This window comes from Neovison vison, chromosome 1, assembly GCF_020171115.1.
Source record: "Neovison vison isolate M4711 chromosome 1, ASM_NN_V1, whole genome shotgun sequence".
Lineage (NCBI taxonomy): Eukaryota > Metazoa > Chordata > Mammalia > Carnivora > Mustelidae > Neogale > Neogale vison.
In genome coordinates, this window is record NC_058091.1 from 77,914,155 (window position 1) to 77,936,373 (window position 22,219).

The 22,219-nt window shown below is 37.9% G+C and overlaps 1 protein-coding gene across 1 annotated transcript in view; it reads right to left on the reverse strand.

Moving 5' to 3' along the window:
• Positions 1-19,586, reverse strand: part of PKIB (cAMP-dependent protein kinase inhibitor beta) — a 104,060-nt gene extending 84,474 nt beyond the window's left edge. The window contains exon 1 of the mRNA XM_044249667.1: positions 19,437-19,586. The gene's annotated coding sequence lies outside the window, so the exon portion shown is untranslated. The remainder of the gene's footprint in view (positions 1-19,436) is intronic.
• Positions 19,587-22,219: the final 2,633 nt, after the last annotated feature.

Genomic DNA, 22,219 nt, shown 5'->3' on the forward strand with positions numbered 1-22,219 from the left:
TCACAGAATTTGGGTGGATGTAAAGAAGCATAATTAAAAGGCTCCCTTCTGTGGACTACTGGCCCATAGCATAAAATAAGCAAACTTTAGTTATGTAAAATGATTTCCTAGTTTGCATTCTCTGGCATTCTCTCATCATATCATTAGAACCTGAAACAAGTCTGTTGTGAATACCCACAAGGTTGCCCTCATGAAACAACATGGAACCTAAAGTATTCTGTAATGATCAAGAGCACAGATTCTAAAGACATACTTTCTGATTACAAATCTTCACTGTGTACATTTGGCCCCATTACCTAACCTTTTCAGGCAGGCCTACACTTTCCCACATGTAAAATAATCTTAATAATAGTACCCATCATATACAGTTACTGGGAGGTTTAAATGACATGGGTACTTCATTGAAGTCAAAAAGAATAAAGCTCAGTACATACTGTGCTTAATGTTTTAGATTTATTACTACTCTTCTCTAACATTATATAAATAGAATACTCCTATCAATGATATATACAATAAAAAGAGCAAAATGATCACTTATAAATAGTAAGTAGCTATAAATAATACATCTTAGAAAACATTAAAATTTTTAAATATCCAAGTAGTCCTCTAACTGAATGGCTTAGAGACATTAGTGAGTGTGCATTATGTGTGTAAAACAAAAATCTGTGTGAAATTCTTGAGAGGAATTTTTAAGCTTTTAACTTGTTATTTTTAAAGAAAATAGTTCCTTCAAAGAATTTAGACACTAATGCAACAAAAAAGCTTCCTCTGTCCCCACAGCAGCAGGCAAACAGTGACAGCCCAAGGCCAGGAGTACTAGATGAAAACTAAGTGGGATGAAGGAAAATAAGGTTCATTCATATCATTTGTCTCTAGCTGGTCAGTGTTAATTATTTCTCAAATGTGACAGTCGCATGTTCCTCTGCTTCATACTTTAGCTTTTGATGCAACTGTGTGCTATTCCAAGATATTTAAAGAGCTCAATTTTGGCCTCCAAAATATGTGCTTGGATCTTCAGGAGAAGCCAGTGCTCAACAAAGGCAACTTTAAAACCTAAAAGCAGAACTCAGCCTTCTTCTGAAAGCTGATGAGTTCTGACATTTTATCAACTCTCCTAAAGAGTCATTTATGCACTGAATGAAATAGTAAAAATAAAACAAGATGTGGGCCTGGTGAATTATCTTCTGACTTGACCAGACCAGAGTTAGCTTGCTGATTTCTCTCAAATGTGCATATTTACTTTGGCTAAATAATGTTAATAGGGAAAGTTACATATTCCATGAGGCATAAAGAAAAATTACTTTTCTATTACCCAGAAACCTCCCCTTGCAACTAAGCCTGAAGGAGAAAAAAACTGGGAAGGAAGTATTTGAAATGGGAACTCTAGCTGCGACAGCTACCTGACTTGCTCCAAGTTCATGTTTAATTAAATTTACATCAATAATTCCATAAATTGCTTGCATGTTCATAGAACATAAGTTATCATCTTTGATTCTAAGGTCAAATACTTACTGCTAACAACCCTTGTGCCTCTCAGGGAGACTTGGACCCCTGCCAGACTGTACTGCTTTGTCCATAGGGGCGGGCCCACTACTGTAAAACTCCGTGGGGGATGATCCACCACCATGGCCCCCTGGTTGCCTGGCAACAACCCCTTATGACTGCTCCTCAGGGACTGCTAGGCAACAGCAGCACTGAGTCTGACCCAGCTGCTCCCAGAGCATGGCTTCTCAAGAGGGCCAGGTTAACAGGAGGCCAAGGGCCCTAAGTGACTAATTACATAATCCGTACACATTTCTCAGAATGCTCTCCGACTGTCGCTAAAGAAAAATCAGAGCACAGCTAGTTCCTCCCCTGAAGGGTACTCTGGAATGTATCCTTAATTTAAACTCTATCCCTGGATCTTTAGAGAAACTGACAGAAAACTAACGCATCAGAGCCAAAATCTGTGGCCAAAAAAGTCTATTTAAAAAAGCGCACACACGCATAAAGGAGGTCATTCTTTTTTCAATCACATTTAAAATATGGCTTTCAAAGCTTTCATAATTTCAAAGAATTTTGCTATTTAGATATCGCCTGTTAACAGACTAAAAAATAGGAAAAACATAAGAATTTTCCAAGCCTGCTCCTAAGATATTTCAACACATAACTCTAAGTACAGCAGTTTCTAGGAAAGACTTTCAATTCTAATCAATAGTTAAACCCACATTTACATCTTCAATTTCAATATTTCCTTCTGCACTCAACAAATCTAAATTGTCATATTTTTCCATCTACAGCCAACCTACCTCTTAGGACAAAGGCCTAATCAATCTAAAAACTTACACATCAGTGCATGAGTATAGCCTCACCCAATCTTCTTTACACTCCCTTAGATCTCTATCGTGAGGAAAAGGTAGGTGCTCCAAGAGACATGATCTTGTAGCCAGTACACCATAGATACAAATAGGATTCTGCTGCTGTGCTCATTTAAAACCATCAGTTAAGTCCAAGCTATTTAGCAGAATATGAAAGGCACTTCTGAATCTACTTCCCATCAAACTTCCAGTCACATCTGCTCAGTCCACGATGCGATTTAATTATAGTTCCCTAAACAACATCACACATTTTAAGTCTCTTTTTTCTTCCCAGGACACATTCCCCTTTGCCTGGCAAACTACTGGTTAAATGTCAAGATGTAACAATAACATCACCTCCTCTGAGAAACTGTCTCTGATTTTAGAATTACTCATAACCACTTCTGAGCATCTTTATTCCTGATACAGCCATGATGGCATTGGTCATACTGTTTCACAGTTATTTCCCTACTTAACATTAACCTCATGTTGTTCAAAGGCTAGAGCCTTATTCTGTTCAACCTGGTTTCCTCAGTGCCTAGCATATTCCTTAACATTAAGAATGAATTTATACTACAGTTTAATGATAAGAAAACTGTGCACTGAAGCTAAATGGTAAAATATATGAGGAGTGGGCATTTTTAACCTCTTAATTAAACAATTTACTAAGAAACAAAAATAATCTCCTGACTTTGGGTCTGGTCCTCTTCTCCATAAACTATGATGAATCATTGAGGGTAAATAAGCAGATATCTCTTAATTGATGCAGTCCATTCAGTATTATGGCTAAAATAACCAGATTGTTTGTGCCCATTCTATTGTAATTAAAGTCAAGGGAACTACATGGTCTGGCAACCAAATCACTAAAAGCTGGTCTGGAGCTAGTCTCTGGGAAGAAAACTTGCCATTCAGATTAGTAACTCTTAAAATGGCTTTCGCAGAGGAATGCCTGGGTGGCTCAGTTGCGTAAGTGTTCAACTCTTGATTATGGCTTAGGTCATGATCTCAGGGTTCTGAGACTGAGCCCAGTGTTGGGCTCCATGCTCAGCAGGGAGTCTGCTGGAGATTCACTCTCTTCCTTTCTTTCCATCTCCCTCCACTCCTCCTCCAACTCATATGTCTGCACTCTCTCCCTCTCTCAGTAAATAAATACATTTTAAAATTTTTTCACAGAAATCTTGGTGTAACTGAAATAGAGAAGAGAGTATAAAAGAAATTAACTAGCTAAAGACCAAATAAAAAGCAAGGAAAAGTTATTCTAATTTTAAAATTTCCTAAATAGTAATTCACAAAACTTTATTTCCTCAACCTGTGTTTCTCAAAGCACTAATTTTAAAGATAGGAACATGACCAAACAAAACACAAAAGACCACAAATGTCACAACAAAGCTAGTATCTCAAAATTGTGCACCGGTATCTCAAAGTCGCTCAACCTCTTACCTCACTACCTCAGGAGCTGGACATACAGCCCTCCATTTTCAAATATAACAATGCTTTCAGGATTTTTCTATAACAAGTTCACATATATGATTATGCAACCATATCGCCAAAGACTTTAACATTAGCAGTAATACGACTGTCTAGGTTAACCCATGCAACACAAACCCTAATTAATGGAAATCTGCATTGTGATCCTATGAATTGTTAGTCTATTAAGAGTTTGTGGGGTCCACACATTGCTAAGGCTGTGCACTTCTGAAACTAGGAAACCTCTATTCTTGGAAGTATTTGACTGTGTGTCAGAAAGTACTCACAACCCCATGATAAATTTTGCATAACAAAGGAGTCTTACTTGATAGTCTATATATTAAAGTGTATTTATATATTAAAATAAAATAAACACATTATTAAGTAGAATTAAGTATAATAGGTAAGTACAAAATTTCAGGGAAACTGCCCTTTTCTATGGAGCAATTTGAGTTATGCGTCTAGATTTCTGGGAATTTTTTGGTGGAAAAGAAGGAGAATAATTTGACCACAGCAGAACAGAGCTGGGCTACGACTTTCTTTATTCTGGATAAGACACTGCTATTAATCCAACTTAAAACTATACTACTTTTGTTGGACAGCTACTTGACTATCAATTAATATTAAATTGGTCATAAAACAGAATCCTTTAGTATTTTTTAAACCAATTCTACTAATAACCATTTTTTCTCTATCGGGTTTCTTTTTTAAAAAATGTACATCACTCCTGTATTTATCCTTATCTAAAGAAACTGTCAAAATAATTATTTTTGACTCAGAATGCAGCACTGATTGTATGACTCGCTACTCAAAAACTTGTGAGAATGCAAATTAACTAAAAATTTAAGTCCAAAGTCTTCATGCCAGCATTTAAGATTCATCACTACAACTCTAATGTATCTTTCCACCCTTATCTTTTCCCAGTCCCTAAATAATTCTACATAAGTCTGTCCCACTCTTCTCTGTATTTGTAACTTTGTTCATGCTGTTTTCTCAATCAGGGATGTCTTGCCTATTCATTAAAATTCCACCAGTCCTTCAAGGATCATCCCATTACTGTATGTTCCATAACGTCTTTGCGATTAATCTCAAAGTTTATCTTTCTCTTCTTTGAAACCCCACAGCACTTTTTAGTTCTTTAGTTCTTTTGTGGTCTTTACTACTGTCTGCCCTGCAGGAAAGTTGTGTATATTATCTCACCCCGCCTTCTCAAAACAGATATTTCTAAGTGTACGTACAAGAGACAAGAGTCTCACTCTTCCTTGTATGTACTATATCACTAGCCACAAGTAACTGATCCAAGAGGTGCTTTTTAATAGATACTTGTTTATTTGAATTTAGTTAAGTATTCATATCAGAGATGCATGTGATGAGTTCCAAAATTCATTAAAAGCTTTTTCTATTTTTATTTTATTTAAAGATTTTATTTATTTATTTGACAGAGAAAGAGCACAAGCAGGGGAGCAGTAGTGGGAGGAGGAGAAGCAGGTTCCCCGCTGAGCAGGGAGCCTGACTTGGGGCTCCATTTCAGGACCCTGGGATCATGACCTGACCTGAATGCACCCAGGCACCCAAAAGCTTTTTTTATTTTAAGTACAATCACACTTTATTTACTTCCATTTTTAAGTAATCTCTACACCTAATGTGGGGATCTAACTCAAGACCCCAAGATTGAGAATCATATGTTCCACCAACTGAGCCAGCCATTAAAAGCTTTAATGAAGGACATCCATAACCATCTAGAGAAATGAACCTGAAAATGAATGGGCACATGTAGCATTAAAATATGGAATTATAGGCTCTAATAGAGTAATTCAGGTACTTTTTGCTATGTGCTGATTTTATGATGAAGAACTTAAATCCTATTATTCATATTAGTATAATCAAGTTGACAAAAATCTGAAAAGATAGAGACTTCTTCAGGGTCACATGACTAATTAAAATCTGAGTTGGTCTCACAATCAAGCTTTTTTAGTTTAGTTATAATTTCTATTGCTATCTCCCAAATCCTGCGTCAACATGTTTTCTTGTTTTCTGTTAATGTCTTCTTAAATGTTAGCTGCAAAAGTATTTTTGTAAAGAAGGATTCCCTTATTTATTTTTTATCCTCAAAATATTATTTTAACAGACAGAATTTAAAATAAAATCCAGTAATGATGACTAAAGGGGATTACAACAAACAAAACTTATTTATACAAAGCTTAATTCTTTTGTAACCTAACCACAAAGAATAGAGCCAAGAATCAAGATATTAAAAATGCTAAGTAAATGTCACAAAATCTATGCACTAATAACATTCACAGTCTTTATTCACAAGACAGTCTTACAAGTTTAATCAGCACCCATTTGTGCTTCTGTTTTAACTTGTGTGTCACCAGTTTAATGGATAGTAAAAATTTCATCTTCTCAACATCCATTTCCACTTTGAGAAGGCTTCCTCCTATATTTACTCCATGTGATTCAATTGTTTCCAAGAATAAAGTTGAGACTCAGATCTTACAAATCTGAGCTCCAGATGCACCTAGCCACAGTGATTAGTTCAGAAGTGGTATGTGACTCAAACCTGCTCCAAAAAGCTTATTACATTTTTCCAACCCAGCAAATGCTTACAGAGTGGGTTCATGATGCAAGTTTGTCCATCTTAGGACTGGTACAAAAGCTACTAGGTAAAAATACTTTTTTCTCTTTGAATCTGAATTTGAGAATTTAGGCCAGGGGCTCTTGATAGCTCTTTTGTCACTAAGCAGGGCATGAAGATGAAGACAGGAGATATATAAAAAGAAACTAAGGGATTTCAAAATTTTCAAACGTGTAGACTCTTTAAGTCAAGGATGTACTCTATATAGATAGCATCCTGGGAAACCTCTCAGGCCCAGAAAAGCCAGGAAAGTTGCTCATGTTCTTTGGGAGTATGTGGATCCCTCCAGTAATTTGCATAAACATGATGATATGGGGACATTAAGTCGTGAAGGACTCAAAACAGATGAGGGTGTGAAGGTGCTATAGTTGTAGGGGAGAAGCTGGTAAGGGACGAGCCAGAACCACACAGAGTTCTTAGGTTCTTCACAGACTTGTGCTGATGGAAACATGGAATCCATTCTGAAACATCTTACTCCAGGCAGTAAGAGTATGGAGAGTGAAAATAGATGAGTCAAAGAATCAGCCACCCTAATGAACCCACTGGACAAGTATACATCTGAATCTTTGGACTGGTGTTAAAAAAAAAAAAAATAGAGAGTGCTATGCCTAGAGAGTTTCTGAATTTGAAGTGGTAGGAAGGAATAATTTCATATAATTAAAAAGTCCAGGGTGTGGCCACAGAAATGGTTGGGTGAGAAATAGTAAAGATTACTGCTTGAGTTGTAGAGATCAAAAACTGAGAGGTCAAGTTAGATGTAGATATGAAGCCACCCAGAATGAGAACAGAAGAAGGCTGGGAAAAGTTGACTGGACACCAGTCACTAGAATGTTCAGTGAAGGAAGGTTTTGTTCAAGTAGTAAGTAGATGATAGGAGTGAGTAATGATAGAGGGCATTACAGCCAGATGGCTCAGAGAAATTGGGGTGAGTCAAAGAGAGTGGAGAAATAATGATTTAGAGGTGGGATATAGATATATGGAGGGCATGTGACCCACCTCTGCCTTGAGATTTGTGAACTGTGAAATACTAAACAGTCTCCAATAGAAAGAGCTCAGAGGAAGGGAGATACCAAGTTTCACAGCTAGAGAAAAAAGTGGAAGTAAAGAGAAGTTTACTGTGATTGAACAGGTGTTCCAGAGAGCATGAGCGAATGGTTTTGAAGAACAAAAAGCAAAGATCAGGTCAAGGAGAGACAGCACAAAGCATAATAAAACTTCAAGAAAAAAATGAGTAGACAAAAGATGAAAACAGAGCTTTGAAGCATTAGAAAATTATCTGTTTTGCAAGGCTAAAAAAAAAGTCTATGTTCCAAAACTGGTAATATGGAAATTTTAGAAGAGCTAGCAATTACGATATAGGGAGTGGAATTCTTTTTCCTTCTGGGGTGCGTGGTGAGTGACATATGTGGATCAAGGCAGCTCAGAGAGGCAATCAAAGAGCCCGCAGTCATGTGCAAGAACAGTGGCCAAAAAAGCGTATGAGTGGAAAGCTTGGGGCTACAGGATAGTCGGCACAGCTATGAGGAATGTGGGCTCCAGGAGGTACAAGTATGAGGAGGCATGGGATCAGATTCAATCAGTGGAGAAGGAATCAGTTATAGAACAAATGGATTCAAGACAGGACTAACCATTAAAAATAAAATAAAATGAATAGTAAAATAATAAAGGTAGATCCCCTGATTCAATGACTACTAAAATAATTTCCAAAGGATTAAAATTTAAATTAAAAAAATTATAAGTCCTACCAAAAAAAGTAGGTGAAATAAATGAAACAAGATGGGATCAGGAGGGACACAAACCGTAAGAGACTCTTAATCTCACAAAACAAACTGAGGGTTGTGGGTAGGGGCGGTGGTCATAGGGATAGGGTTGCTGTAGGATGGACATTGGGGAGGGTATGTGCCATGGTGAGTGCAATGAAGTGTGTAAGTATGATGATTCACGGACCTGTACCCCTGGGGCAAATAATACATTATATGTTAATAAAAATAATTAATTTTAAAAAATGCAAGCACCTGGGTGGCTTAGAAAGCAGAAACCATCTGCTTTCGGTTCAGGTCATGATCCCAGTATCCTGGAATCAAGCCCTGAGTTGGGCTCCCTGCTCAGCGGGAAGCCTGTTTCTCCCTCTCCCTGCTTGTGTTCCCTCTCTCGATGTGTATCTCTCTGTCAAATAAATAAATAAAATCTTAACAAAAAATAAAATAAAAATTGAAGTGTAACAAACATACAAGGAGTTAATATACTTATCAATAAAAAGCTTCAAAATAAAAAAGGATTAAAGGTAGGCAAAGAATATAAAAAAGTAACTCAGAAAAACTAAACCAAGATAACCAATAAACATATTAACTAACTAAAAATAGTCAAAGATATCTGATCAAAGAAATACAAATATGAGCTATCTTTTCCCACTGATTTCTAAATTCTAAATTTTTCAAACATTATTTGTATATTAGCAAAAATGTTATTTTGAGTATAAATCTTATAGGCCCTCTGAAAGAAATTATGCAGAATGTATCAGAAGTCTTTAAAAAGTGAATATGTTATGACCTACCAATTCTATGTCAAGAAATTGATTCAAAGGAATTAATCAAAGAGGTATGTGAAGTGTGTAAAAATTATGAACAAAGTTATTTACTATGACACTGTTAATAAAACCGAACTTGGAGACATTCTGCATATTTACCAAGATTAGTTAAAAATGTAACAGAACACGATGCAGCCATTAAATATATAATTTGTTGCCTAGGAAACATATATGAGATGATATATTAAGTGAGAGATATGGTATCTGTTACATCAGTTTTGGTTTTTTAAAGCTACATATGTGCAAAGGATTTTATAGTTCATGGTGGAAATATATAGAGAGCCTATTTTCTTCTTAATACAATTCTGAAATTTCTTGATTTTTCACTGCAATGTATATTGCCTCAAAAACACTGTAAAAATTTTAAAGTTTGGGCACCTGGGTGGCTCAGTGGGTCAAAGCCTCTGCCTTCAGCTCAGGTCATGATTTCAGAGTCCTGGGATAGAGCCCCCGCATCCGGCTCTCTGCTCAGTGGGGAACCTACTTCCTCCTCTCTCTCTGCCTGCCTCTCTGCCTACTTGTGATCTCTGTCTGTCAAATAAATAAATAAAATCTTTAAAAAAATTTTAAGTTTAAAACTGAGTATTTTAAGTGGCAAACATTACCTGGTCTGGAAATAACATGTACAATAACTCATTATAATGTAACGAGGTATAATTGACAAAAAAGATGAGAGTAAGAATCTGAGATTTTTGGTGAAGAATTTACAATAGTAAGCACATATTATTCTTGGTAAAACAGAAATCTACATTTGAACATTGCTAATATTTAAAGCAATGTATTTTAATGGATTGAGTATGTTTTTCCTTTGTTCTCTCATTTCTCAAATCAATAATTACCACAGGATGGAGCAAAATTAGAATGTACCCATTTGGAAAACTGGAAACTTATGTTTCATACCTAAAGTTCACCTAGCCAAAAACTACTTCATGGGTCACTTTGCATAAGAAAAAATGCCAGTTTTTTAAAAATTTGCAATAGGATTATAAAAATATAATCTTATAAATGTACCAAGACTGGAAGATAATTAGTATTGAATGTTAAAATTGAAATTTAAAAATCTTTAAATATTCTTAATTACATTATGGCCTTATGATAAAAATATCTGAAAGAAGTTAACAAATAATGTAAACCTTTAACAATCTTTTTCTTTTCTAAAGATTTTTATTTATTTGACAAAGAGAGACACAGTGAGAGAGGGAACACAAGCATGGGGATTGGAAGAGGGAGAAGCAGGCTCCCCTCTGAGCAGAGAGCCCAATGTGAGGCTTGATCCCAGGACCCTGGGATCATGACCTGAGCTGAAGGCAGATGCTTAACCGCTGAGCCACCCAGTCTCCCCAACAATTTTTTTGTAAGATAATTTGAGATTTTTTTAGATAAAGCATAAACTGCTGTCGTTACACAAAATCCTTATTTCATTCAACCATATTTCAAGTGGATCATATTGAGATAAAATCAGCAAAGTGAAAAACTGAACCTATTGACTATTAAAACCAATACTAATTATTGATAAGTAATATAAAAAGTTTTCAACAAAAGAGGATAAAATAGGGTACTTATTTAAATTGATAAAAATAAACATCTATGAGGAAAAAAGTGCTTTGCTTCCCGCATTTTGCAATTAAAACTGAAAGATTTATATGTCTTGTCAAAGGATTCAAACTAGAACCCAAAACATGGAATCCTCAGAGTTGGAACAACTCATGCTGGGTTTTACCTGAGCCTTAATATTTTTTGGCAAAATTCCACAAACATTTCAGGGAGCTACCCTGTGAGGAAAATATGTCTCACTTCCTCCTGAAAACCTGCTTCCACTCTTCTCTGAGGCAAACAAATAAAAAAAATTGCACCCCATGTTGTAGACTGGTCTCATTTCTTCACTGTCAAATCCATATGGTACAAATGAATAAAAACCTGAAATAACCTGGAGTAGACCAAACCTGCTTCAGTGGTACAGGACTTTGACTATGTCAGGACAAAGTGGATGGACTGCCCAAGTTATCACATTGCTTTTTTGTAACCATCTTTAACAACTAATAATGAGGAGGAGCACAGGACATGGGTCATGCTCAGCAGTGACTTAGGAATGTTCAATATGGGGTGCCTGGGTGGCTCAGTGGGTTAAAGCCTCTGCCTTCAGCTCAGGTCATGATCCCAGGGTGCTGGGACTAAGCCCTGCATCGGGCTCTCTGCTCAGCGGGGAGCCTGCTTCCCTTCCTTTCTCTCTTCCTGCCTCTCTGCCTACTTGTGATTTCTGTCAAATAAATAAATTAAATCTTTAAAAAGAAAGGAAGAAAGAAAGAAAGAAAGAAAGAAAGAAAGAAAGAAAGAAAGAAAGAAAGAAAGAAAGGAAAAGAAAAAAAATGGGGTGCCTGTCTGGCACACACGACTCTTGATCTTGGGGTCATGAGTTTGAGCCCCACACTGGGTGCACAGCTTTCATTAAAACAACAACAACAACAATTAAAAACAAAAAAAAAACCTCACAGATGGCTAATTTAGGAAGATATAAAGAAAATAATGTATTAATAAATATTTTTTTAAAAGAATGTTCAGTATGAATGAATGAGCAGAGTATTTTGAGTTAGAATGGTAGGCTGTGAATTTAGGCACCAATCAAACCTGACTTTTTATCTGAACTCTGCCATTTTCTATTAAATGACTTTGAATAGATGTTGTTTTCACCTATTTCTTAGAAAATAGGGCCATAAGGCCAACTCCACAGGTTGGAGAATAAATAAAATTTGTGAAACCACCTAGCCTGGGCCTGGTATGTTGCTCAGTAAATAGAAGTTTCCATTCCCCCCAGGCAACTGGGTGGTGAAGTTGGGTAATCAAGGTTGGTTGTGCTCAACTCCTGGTTTCACCTCAGGTTGTGATCTCTGGGTCTGGAGATTAAACCTGCCTGGGGCTCAGCACTCAGAACGATTCCGCTTAAGACGCTTCCTCTTCCTCTGCCCTCCCCACTGTGCTCTCCCTCTCTCTCTTTCTCTCTCTAAAAGCATTAATTTTTTTTTAAAAAGAAGAAGCTTTCGTTCCCTTATCATGTACAATCATTTCCACTGAAAGAAAAAATAATCATGTTCCCTTAGAAAAATTTCAATCTTGTGTTACTAATCGAAAAATATTATGTTGAAGACCTCTACTTTTGTTCTAATCCCATTACCTCTTTTGGAAACCAGCCTCATGAATTATCTTTTCTGTACCTTCAGCCTCTCCCATACTAATCACTTATTCATGGTATCTAAAGAGAGAACCAAGGTTCTCCTTGAAAACTAAAAACTAATTTGACCCTATGTTCTGACCCCACTACCCACCCATCTATCTTTTTCTTGTATCTTTTGGCTATAATCCCAGGATGAGTACTTAACACTGGCTAAACCCATTCCCTTACTTTCCATTTCTTACCCAATAAAATCTGGCTTCTCCCTCCCAATCATACAGCCTTTCTACTTGTCAAATAAAATATCCTTTCAGGCCTTCTCCTACTGGTTCATCCTGTGACTATGACCTATTGATTATGTCACACATTTTGATGTTCTACATACCTGTGTTGCTATGACAATGCCCTTTCCAGCTTCTCTTTTTGGGCTCCCAGAAGAACTTACTTCCCAGGCTTCCATTTTCTCCCATTTCCTTCCTCATTCCATGTGCTTGCCATGGGAGGCCTCGTTATTATATTTACCTCCTGGTTGTAACGTCAGCTAAAAGTATGCTTCCTAAAGAACAGCCTCTTGGGCTTCTTTACCTCTGATTCCTCTTTTACTCATCCTCTTCCCCCATGCCCACTATATTAGTTTCCTAGGGCTGCCATAACAAATTGTCACTTAGTTTAAGTGCCTTAAAACAAGATGAATTTACCCCCATACAGCTTGGAAGGCCTGCAACCCAAAATCAAGGTGTCAGCAGGGTTGGTTCTTTCTTGGGGGTCTCAGAAGGAGGATCTGTTCCATGACTCTCTCCTAGCTTCTGGCGAAGGCTGGCAAAGCCCTTGCAGCTACGTAACTCCAATCTCTGCCTCCACTGTCATGTGTTTGTCTTCCTCTATGTGTCTCTGTCTCTTTGAGTCTTTTCTTAATCAGGCCAGCAGTCATACTGGGTTAAGGGTCCATCCCATTCTGGGATGACCTCATCTTAGCCAATTACAACTGCAATGACCTTTCCAAATAAGGTCACATTCTGAGGATCGAGAAGTACGTGAATTTTGAGGAGACATTACCCAACCCAGTAAAACTGCCAAATCTGCCCTCATTCTTGTACAGCCTCTAAATTTAAGCCAAGAATCTGAGAAGCACTCTTCACTCCCACCTCCCTCTAATTTCCTCTACCACTTATCAAGCCTCATCATTTTCAGTCTCTAATATTTCTAGACTTGAGGTACTCTTGTGCATCTCTAATTCTTTATCCCTAATCCCTGACTTACTCTTTAGCATCTCTTGTTTGGGCTACTACAATCCCCTCAAATTCAGCCGCCTCAGAGCTAGAAGAGTTATATATAGATACAAGTACACAGTGTCACGGCATATTAGAAAGATGTAGAATTGCTTTTTATTTTTATTACTTCTCCCTTACTGCAATAACACAATTATGACAGATATCCTTTTCCAGGGATGTAGGAACTGAGAGGCAGAGTGGTTTCTGTGGAAGCCTTGGACTTTATAATATCTTCTTTTGGCTTAATGGACCCTTTAGAAACCTTTAGAATGTGAAAAAATCCATCATCTCTACAATCTAGCTTTTTATTAGATTTCAAGGCCTCTTTAGGAAAGGCAGACAAGAGGGGTTTATTTCAATGTTTTGAAACTTCCGTGTATCTGGCTCCAGAGACTCCATGAGAGAAGCACCTATTCTCATTTTTTTAAATAAACAAACATAATAAACTAATACAACTGCATGAGTTGTAAGCCATCCTTATTTATGTGTGCACAAGTCCATGCACATACACACACATGCTGATTTTTAAGATATTGTTTTCAGGGTACTTGGGTGACTCAGTGGGTTAAGCATCCAATTCTTCTTGATTTCAGCTCAGGTCATGATTGCAGGGTTGCAAGATCAAGTCCCACATCAGGCTCTGTGCTAAGCATGGGGCCTGCTTAACATTCTCTCTCCCTTTCCCTTTGCCCCTCCCCCATTCATACTTGTTCTCTCTCTCTCTCTCTCTCTCAAAACAATTTAAAAATTTATGTATATATATTTATATACATATTTGTATTTATCTATAAATATATATATTTATAGATAATAGTCTACATATACATAAAAAACTATATATATATAGTTTTCTCTTTTTTTAAGATTTTACTTATTTATTTGAGAGAGAATGAGAGAGAGAGCATGAGAGGGGGGAGGGTCAGAGGGAGACTGAGTAAGGAGCCCAATGCAGGACTCGATTCTGGACTCCAGGATCATGACCCAAGCTGAAAGCGTTGCTTAACCAACTGAGCCACCCAGGAACCTTATATTGTTTTATTTTGAGACATATTAGCACAGCCCATAAAGATTAGTCTAGAAGTTCAGAAGTAAAGAATGATATAGTCATTTAAGAAGACACATGTTTGGGAAGACTGCTTAACTCTTCCCTGTCTTCTATGGTTTTATTCCTGAAACTATCACATTGGACCTCAGTTTCCTCCTTTACTTCACCCCTTTAAAAATGAAAGCCTTAGAGTTAACCATGATGATTTCCATATTCCAAAATGGGGATTCTTTTTCATCAACATGGTTGATATTAGGGCTTAGCAGGAAGTAGGGTCTATGGGAAGAATGAATTTAAGAGGTAGAAGAAAAAAATTTAGTTCCACTTATTTTACCTGTAAAGGCTTCTAACAAGTGTTCAAGCTGTCTTGGCTCCAGACTACATAATCTTTAAGTGTCTCTATATCCCTGATCTTCTTTGCAGTCTGAGAAATCCTATTCTAACTGATCCAGGATCCTAGGTGAGAATACCTCCTCCTGTAAAATGAATATATACAAATCCAAATCATTTCATTCTTATTTAGACAGCTCTGAACTTCTTTTCTAACTAGACATCCCAACTCTTGGATGCCATCATATTTTAAAAATAGGAGTGACTGAAGGACACAAACCTGCTCTGATTGATAAAGTCCAGAACATACAATTCCTGGGCATAACACTGCTTTTGCCTTTGAGAGCTAAAATAGTTTATCTTACTTCAGTGAAAAGTAGATTATTTGATTTCTCAAAATCAATTGTATTTCCAATAAAAATAAAAAATAATAATAACCACTTTTGATTTTCTGAGTATGTTCTCTTTATGTAATGTCACTGATAATGACTTATAAAAAGTACATACAGCATATTAATATGAAAATTTCTGAGACCAACAAGATTCAGAAGAGCATTGCACTAATGGCAGAAGTTTGTTTTGTTTTGTTTTGTTTGTTTTGTTTTGTTTGGGGGGTGGGCAGAAGGAGAGGGAGAGAGAGTCTTAAACAGACTCCACACTGAGAGCAGAGCCTGATGCAGGACTGGATCTCACAACCTGAGACCGTGACCTGAGATGAAGCCAAGAGTTGGACACTTAACCAACACCACACAGGCTCCCCATGGCAAAAGTTTTAAAACAGGAATACAGAAATCCTAGATTTGTTCTTAATACATGATTTTAATGTATTAATGTATAATGTATTATAATTATTTAATTATGCATGACTTAAATTATTTAATTAAATAATTTAATAATACATGATTAAATAATCAATAATACACGATTTGAATTATTTGATTACATTTAATTAATTCTTAATACATGATTTTTGTACCTTTCACAAATCAATCATGGGCCTTAGATCTCTTTTAATTACTTAAAAGTTTTAATATATATTTATTTATATTTAAATATATTTAATTACTTAAAGGTTTTCTGTAAAATCATGGCTAAGGAGGCTTATTTTATCACAGGATTTATACAGGGTTTTTTAATATTTGGAAAAAAAGATTTTTTTAACTCAATTAAAATCTTGTATTGAAGGAATGGAAAACCATTGAATTTACTACCAAGCCATTCAGTTCCGAGTCTCATCAACTTTTAAAACACAATTTTCAAATTGCTTTCTTTTCCATTTTTAGTGGACGCTAAAGGAAATTTAGTCTTCATTAGGCCTGATTTACATTCATTAAACATCAAAACAAAAAAAAATGGGGAGAGGTATGGATAGGCAGAGAACAGAGGATTTTTAGAGCAATGAAAATACCCTGTATGATATTATAATGATGGATGCTTGTCCTTACATATTTTTCCAGACCCACAGAATGTGCAAGAATGAATTCTAAGGTAAACTATGTATTTTTTTTGTTTTTTTTTCAATTTATTTATTTTCAGAAAAACATTATTATTTTTTTCACCACACCCAGTGCTCCATGCAAGCCGTGCCCTCTATAATACCCACCACCTGGTACCCCAACCTCCCACCTCCCCAACCCCCCACCCCCCCACCCCGCCACTAAACTATGTATTTTGAATGATTACAATGTGTCAGTGTAGGTTCATCCATTGTAACAAATGTAACTGGTAACAAAAAGATGTAACTAGTCTTGTGGGAGATTTTGATAAGGGAAAGCTATGCATGTCTGGGGGCTCAGAGTATATAGGAAATATCTACACCTTTCTTTCAATTTTGCTATGAATCTTAAACTGCTCCAAAACAACTATCATTAAAATATTTTATTTCTGAGAAATACTACTTCTTTTTCAAAATTATTTAAACTCTAAATTTTATTTTATTTTTTTTTAAGATTTCATTTATTTATTTGACAGACAGAGATCACAAGTAGGCAGAGAGGCAGGCAGAGAGAGAGTGAGAGAGGGAAACAGGCTCCCTGCTGAGCAGAGAGCCTGATATGGGACTCGATCCCAGGACCCTGAGATCATGACCTGAGCCGAAGGCAGCGGCTTAACCCACTGAGCCACCCAGGCACCCTAAACTCTAAATTTTAAAGGAAACAAAGTGTTTCCTCTTCTAACATTCTGTCTACATGTCTATCAAATCATATATGATCCAGTCCGAAACACTTACTTCTCCAGAATTTTCTACACTTCATAAATATATAACTTCTACATAAATACCATTCTATAATGCTCTTTCAAAGTTATACATAAGTTTATCATATAACCCAGCAATTCCAAGTCTATCTACGCAAGAGAAATGAAAACATATATATCCACTAAGATTTAAATGTAAATGTCCTTAACATCATGATTCCTAATAGCCTCAAACTGAAAACAATCCGAACGAGCACTCACTGAAGAATAGATAGAATGTGGCATATCCATATAATAGAAAACTATTAAATAAAAAGGAATGAAAGGCTGTTACATGCTATAACATAGATGAATCTCAAAAACATTATGCTAAGTGAAAGAGGCCATAAACAAAAGACCAGGTATTGTGTATGACCCCATTTATATGAAGTCCAGAAAAGGCAAATCTATAAGACTGAAAAGAGATTAGTGATTGCCTGAAGCTGGGTATGAGAACAGAGAGTAACTATAAATGGACATGAGGGAATCTCTTGGGGGTGATGAAAATTTTCTAAAATTGAATTGTGGTGATGTTTTTACAACTTGGTAACTCTTCCTTAAAAATCACTGAAAAGGATAAATTTCTAAAGATCTAAATTTCTAGTTTAAAATTGACTAAAGAGGAGAAAATTTGTTTAACACAAATAAAATGTGACACATTTTTAAATATCCTGCATAAAGTATTACATTAGCCTTTGATTTTTTCCTATAGAAAGATGTGGCAAAGATAATACTAAAGTCAATCACTAAAGACATCTCCCTCTCCCAAAATCGTACTTTGCTTCAAAATTCAATCATTTTATCTTCCACAACATCTTTTTTTTTTTTAAAGATTTTATTCATTCATTTGACACAGAGAGAGAGATCACAAGTAGGCAGAGAGGCAGGCAGAGAGAGGGGGAAGCAGGCTCACTGCTGAGCAGAGAGCCCTATGAGGGGCTCGATCCCAGGACCCTGAGATCATGACCTGAGCCGAAGGCATAGGCTTAACCCACTGAGCCATCCAGGCCCCCCAGAACATCTTTTTAGTAAATAGACCCTTTTGAGATAGTTTCAACAGAGAGGCATTGACCAGTGTGGATCGTACTAGCAGGAAACAAAAAGGTTTTCAAAATGCTGGTCTAACCAACCTTGATCCGGAATCTACCTACTCCATTACACTACTTTCTGTGAGCTATGTGACCATCACATCTCATTTTAATAATCCAAATTCTGAGCTTTCTAAATACTAAATCCCAGAAGGCTTTTTTTAAAATGTGTAGCAATGTCAATATGAAGAAAGGCATCTTGGAGAGGAGTGGAGGGATGGAATTTGAATCTACATGTACACGAAGAGACATGCAGTGCTCATAGTAATTTATATCCACTACTTTTTCGATATCCAGACCGTTGTTTTTAGTCTTTATTTTCTAAGTGTATGTTTAAGTGGTCTTCTGCCTTGAAAACTCCACTTTCCAGGGCTACAGACTTTAAAATACCTGCTTGGTTTGGGGCGGTGGGGGGGGGTGTCTTTTTGGCTTTGGGGTTTTTTTAGTGTGTTTCCCGTTTGTCCGGCTCATGCCAAGCGCTTTCCAAAGGAACCGAGTTCCGTTGAGCTTCCTGGGATGAGTTAGTTCTAAGCCGACGGTACTGGCTTCTCGGTCTCGGCCTCACTCAGGAGGGTACCGGCAGCGGCAGCTGTGCCCTCTTCCCCAGAAGATACATCTAGGTGCTTCCCCAAAGGGGTTGCAGCAGCAGCAACCAGGACCCACGCCCTCCATCTCCTAACCCCCTGAGACGACTTTACACTTGTGTTCCTCCTGGGCAGGGGTCCTAGGTTCGGGGAAATCCCAGTAGCCGTAGGGGACCCTCAGGATCATCTGGTCTAACCAGTACCACATTTTGTCGAAGAATAAACGGAGACTAGGGGAGTGAGGCAAGTTGGCTAAAGCCACAGAGCCGGTTAGGGCTCGAGTCCCTGCCGGTGGCCGCGAGCTTGGAACAAGCAGCCCAAGAAAAACGACGTGGCTTTGCGGGCGAAGAGAGACTAAGGACTCGACAACTTATGACAGGAGGTCACTAATGTCCACCTTCAGAGCAGAGCCAGCAAAAAGCAGGTGACCAGCCCTCCCTGGTTACCCCTGTTGACCTAAGCGCCCCATTCCACTCTAAAGGTGCCTTAGTTTGCATAGTGATGCGGTCGCTCTAGCATACGGGGCACCTGCTTGGAATCCCCCGGTGCTAACGCAGACTGAGCGGCAAATGGAAAAGTTGCACTTACCACATCTTTTCTCACTCAGTCGCCCCCGACTCCCCAAGTCCTCTCCCTCCTCCCACGCACCAGCCACACTCACTCCCGCTACCCCTCCACCTGGTACCTACCAGCGGCGCGCAGAGCTTCCCGCCGCGCCTGGGCCAGGTGTCCTCGCGCTCGGGCTCGCCCAGCCTCGCTGTGGCCGAGAGCAGCGATGCTGGCTCGGGCTCGCTGCCGCCTCTACAGTCCACGGGGATGCGGCCGCGTCTGAGCTGCTGAGCTGGGGCGCTGCCAGGAGGTGGCAACTACTCCAGGGGCGGAGGGAGCGGCCGCCGGGACCCGCCCCCAGCGCGGAGCGAGCCCCCGCCCCCCATACCCTCCGCGGTGTCCATTTGCCGTACAGTCCCGGGCGACGTGGGACTGGAGGACAAGCGCAACGGAGGCTCTTTGTTGGTTGTCCTGCGCGCACGTAACAGACGACTGATCGTCGGGGATCGTCACAGGACCGATGTCCTCCCCGCCTGTCACTCTCAGTTCCCCTGGGTGACTGTTTAAGGTTCTGCTAAGAATTCGCTTGATGTAAGTGCGGGAATTTCGCTTCTCTCTCGCTTCCCAGACGTTGTGACTTGTCGGTTGACCCATCTGTGCGCGCCCAGAGGGTTTGTGCTCCAAGTGTCATAAGGTTGCCTTTTGATCTAATCCTGGCTGTTTGGAGAAGGTAGGAATGTGCATAGTTTTCTTATCTGCACCAGGAATTTGGGTCTTCGTGTTTATTAGAAGATTATTTTAACAGACTGGGAAGCAATATACAATGTGGACCACTTTTGGACAAAGTAAAACAGATAACAATGCATATCCAGTTTCATCCAAAGATTCTCACCAAGGAAAATGAGGACCTTATTATTAGGGTTTCATTGTGTCTTTTAAAATCCATATTAAATGGATGACAATACTGCTGAAAAATTAAAATTAAGGTACAATTCTCTGCTTCCTGAGAAGGTGGTTTATCTTCACTGAAGTCCTGAGATCACATCTGCTTTCCTGAAAGTCATTTTTAGTGCTCAAAATCTTAATACCATGGTGCTCGTTGGTACTGTGCTCTGGCTTCCTACCCAAGGCCTATGATACTTGCCACTTCACTACTGACTACTTCTAAATTCCCTTTTTAGGCAAAGGCTATGTGAGATATGAAAATATAATCAGGGAAGTAATTCATTTAAGATACCTACTAATGGTGATACAATCAGGTCCTTTAAATTATTTAATATTTCTACCTCCACAATGTAGTAATAATCATTGCTTGCCATTTTCACCTAATAAACTGAAGCCCAGCAAGGTAAGATAAGGTTTGAATGAATTGAAATAGCTAACAAGACTGCAAATGTTTCTGCCTTTAAGGTTTAACTTTTGGGACACCTGGGCTGCTCAGTCAATTAAGTGTCCAATTCTTGATTTTGGCTCCAGCCACGATCTCAGGATTGTGAGACTGAGACCGAGGTGAAGCCCCCGCTTTAGGCTCTGCACTGGGCATGCAGCCTGCTTAAGATTCTCTTGCTCTCCCTACCCCATCCTTTTCTCCCCTTAAAAAAAAAAAGAAGAAGAAGAAGAAGGTTGGTTGACTTTTTTCAAACCTACACTCTGTTAATAAAGCTTGTGATTTTTCTAAAAGCCGACCTGTGTGTTTTACTTTCTGAAAACATAGTTATTTGTGTGTTCATACAAATATTAATTCGAGAGATTGAGTTACTTATATTTTTAGTATAACTTAAAAATTTACCATTTGACGTTATCAAATACATTTATATAAGAAAGATATTCTAAATATTATTACTAAAGGAAATTATTCTGAGTCTTAATCATTTTATTTTTTTTTATTTTTTTTTAAAAGATTTTATTTATTTATTTGAGAGAGAGACAGTGAGAGAGAGCATGAGTGAGGAGAAGGTCAGAGAGAGAAGCAGACTCCCCGTGGAGCTGGGAGCCCGATGCGGGACTTGATCCCAGGACCCGGGATCATGACCTGAGCCAAAGGCAGTCGTCCAACCAACTGAGCCACCCAGGCGTCCCAGAGTCTTAATCATTTTAATAGAGAATGATACTAAAATGTTTAGATATGTGAGTTTTACTACCATGATTGGATTTTTATGATTCTGCAACTGTATTCTTTATACTCACAAAATTTGTCTTGTAAGACCTGTATTTTTGGTTGAATTTGATATGATCATTAGTCTTCATTATACTTTTAAATTATGTATTTGAAATAATCAGAAACACTTGAATGTATGTTCCATGAACACTGTAGCTTTAGTAGCTAGAATAGTACCTGTACAAAACAAGTGCTTAAAAGCAGTTTTTAAATGAAAAAATGTAATGTCATTTCCTTCAATTAAGACAAAATAATGACTTAAGAAAATGCTATTTATAGAATGCTATTGTCTACTTATAGTGGATTGAAGGTTTTTGGTAGTGTCTCACTTCTATTAGGCAAGTAAGGGAGATGATGCAATCAGGTGGATAGCCTAAAGATTTGTAGCAGCCGTTGCTAGGAATGGTGGAGAGATGACCATAAGCCCAAAGAAATACTTCTGAGTCAAAGAATTGAAAGTAGTAGTAGCATACCATTGTGTGAATTTGTATAATTTTATAAAATATATGACTCTAAATACAGGAAGCTTAATCAACTTTGGGGTTTTACCAAGTGATCTGATGAAAAAACAAGGAGAAAACTTGGATGCCTTTACTAAAAAGTAGTTGAAGGATAGAGCTATGAGATTAATGCAGTATGACATGGGAGAATAGGTGAAGACATAAATAAGGAGAGAAAAAGAGGTCAAGGAACTACAGGTGAGTCAAATGAAGGAGAGAGAAAAATAAATGGTAGTCAAGGTGGGATAGTTTTCTTGAAAGTGAT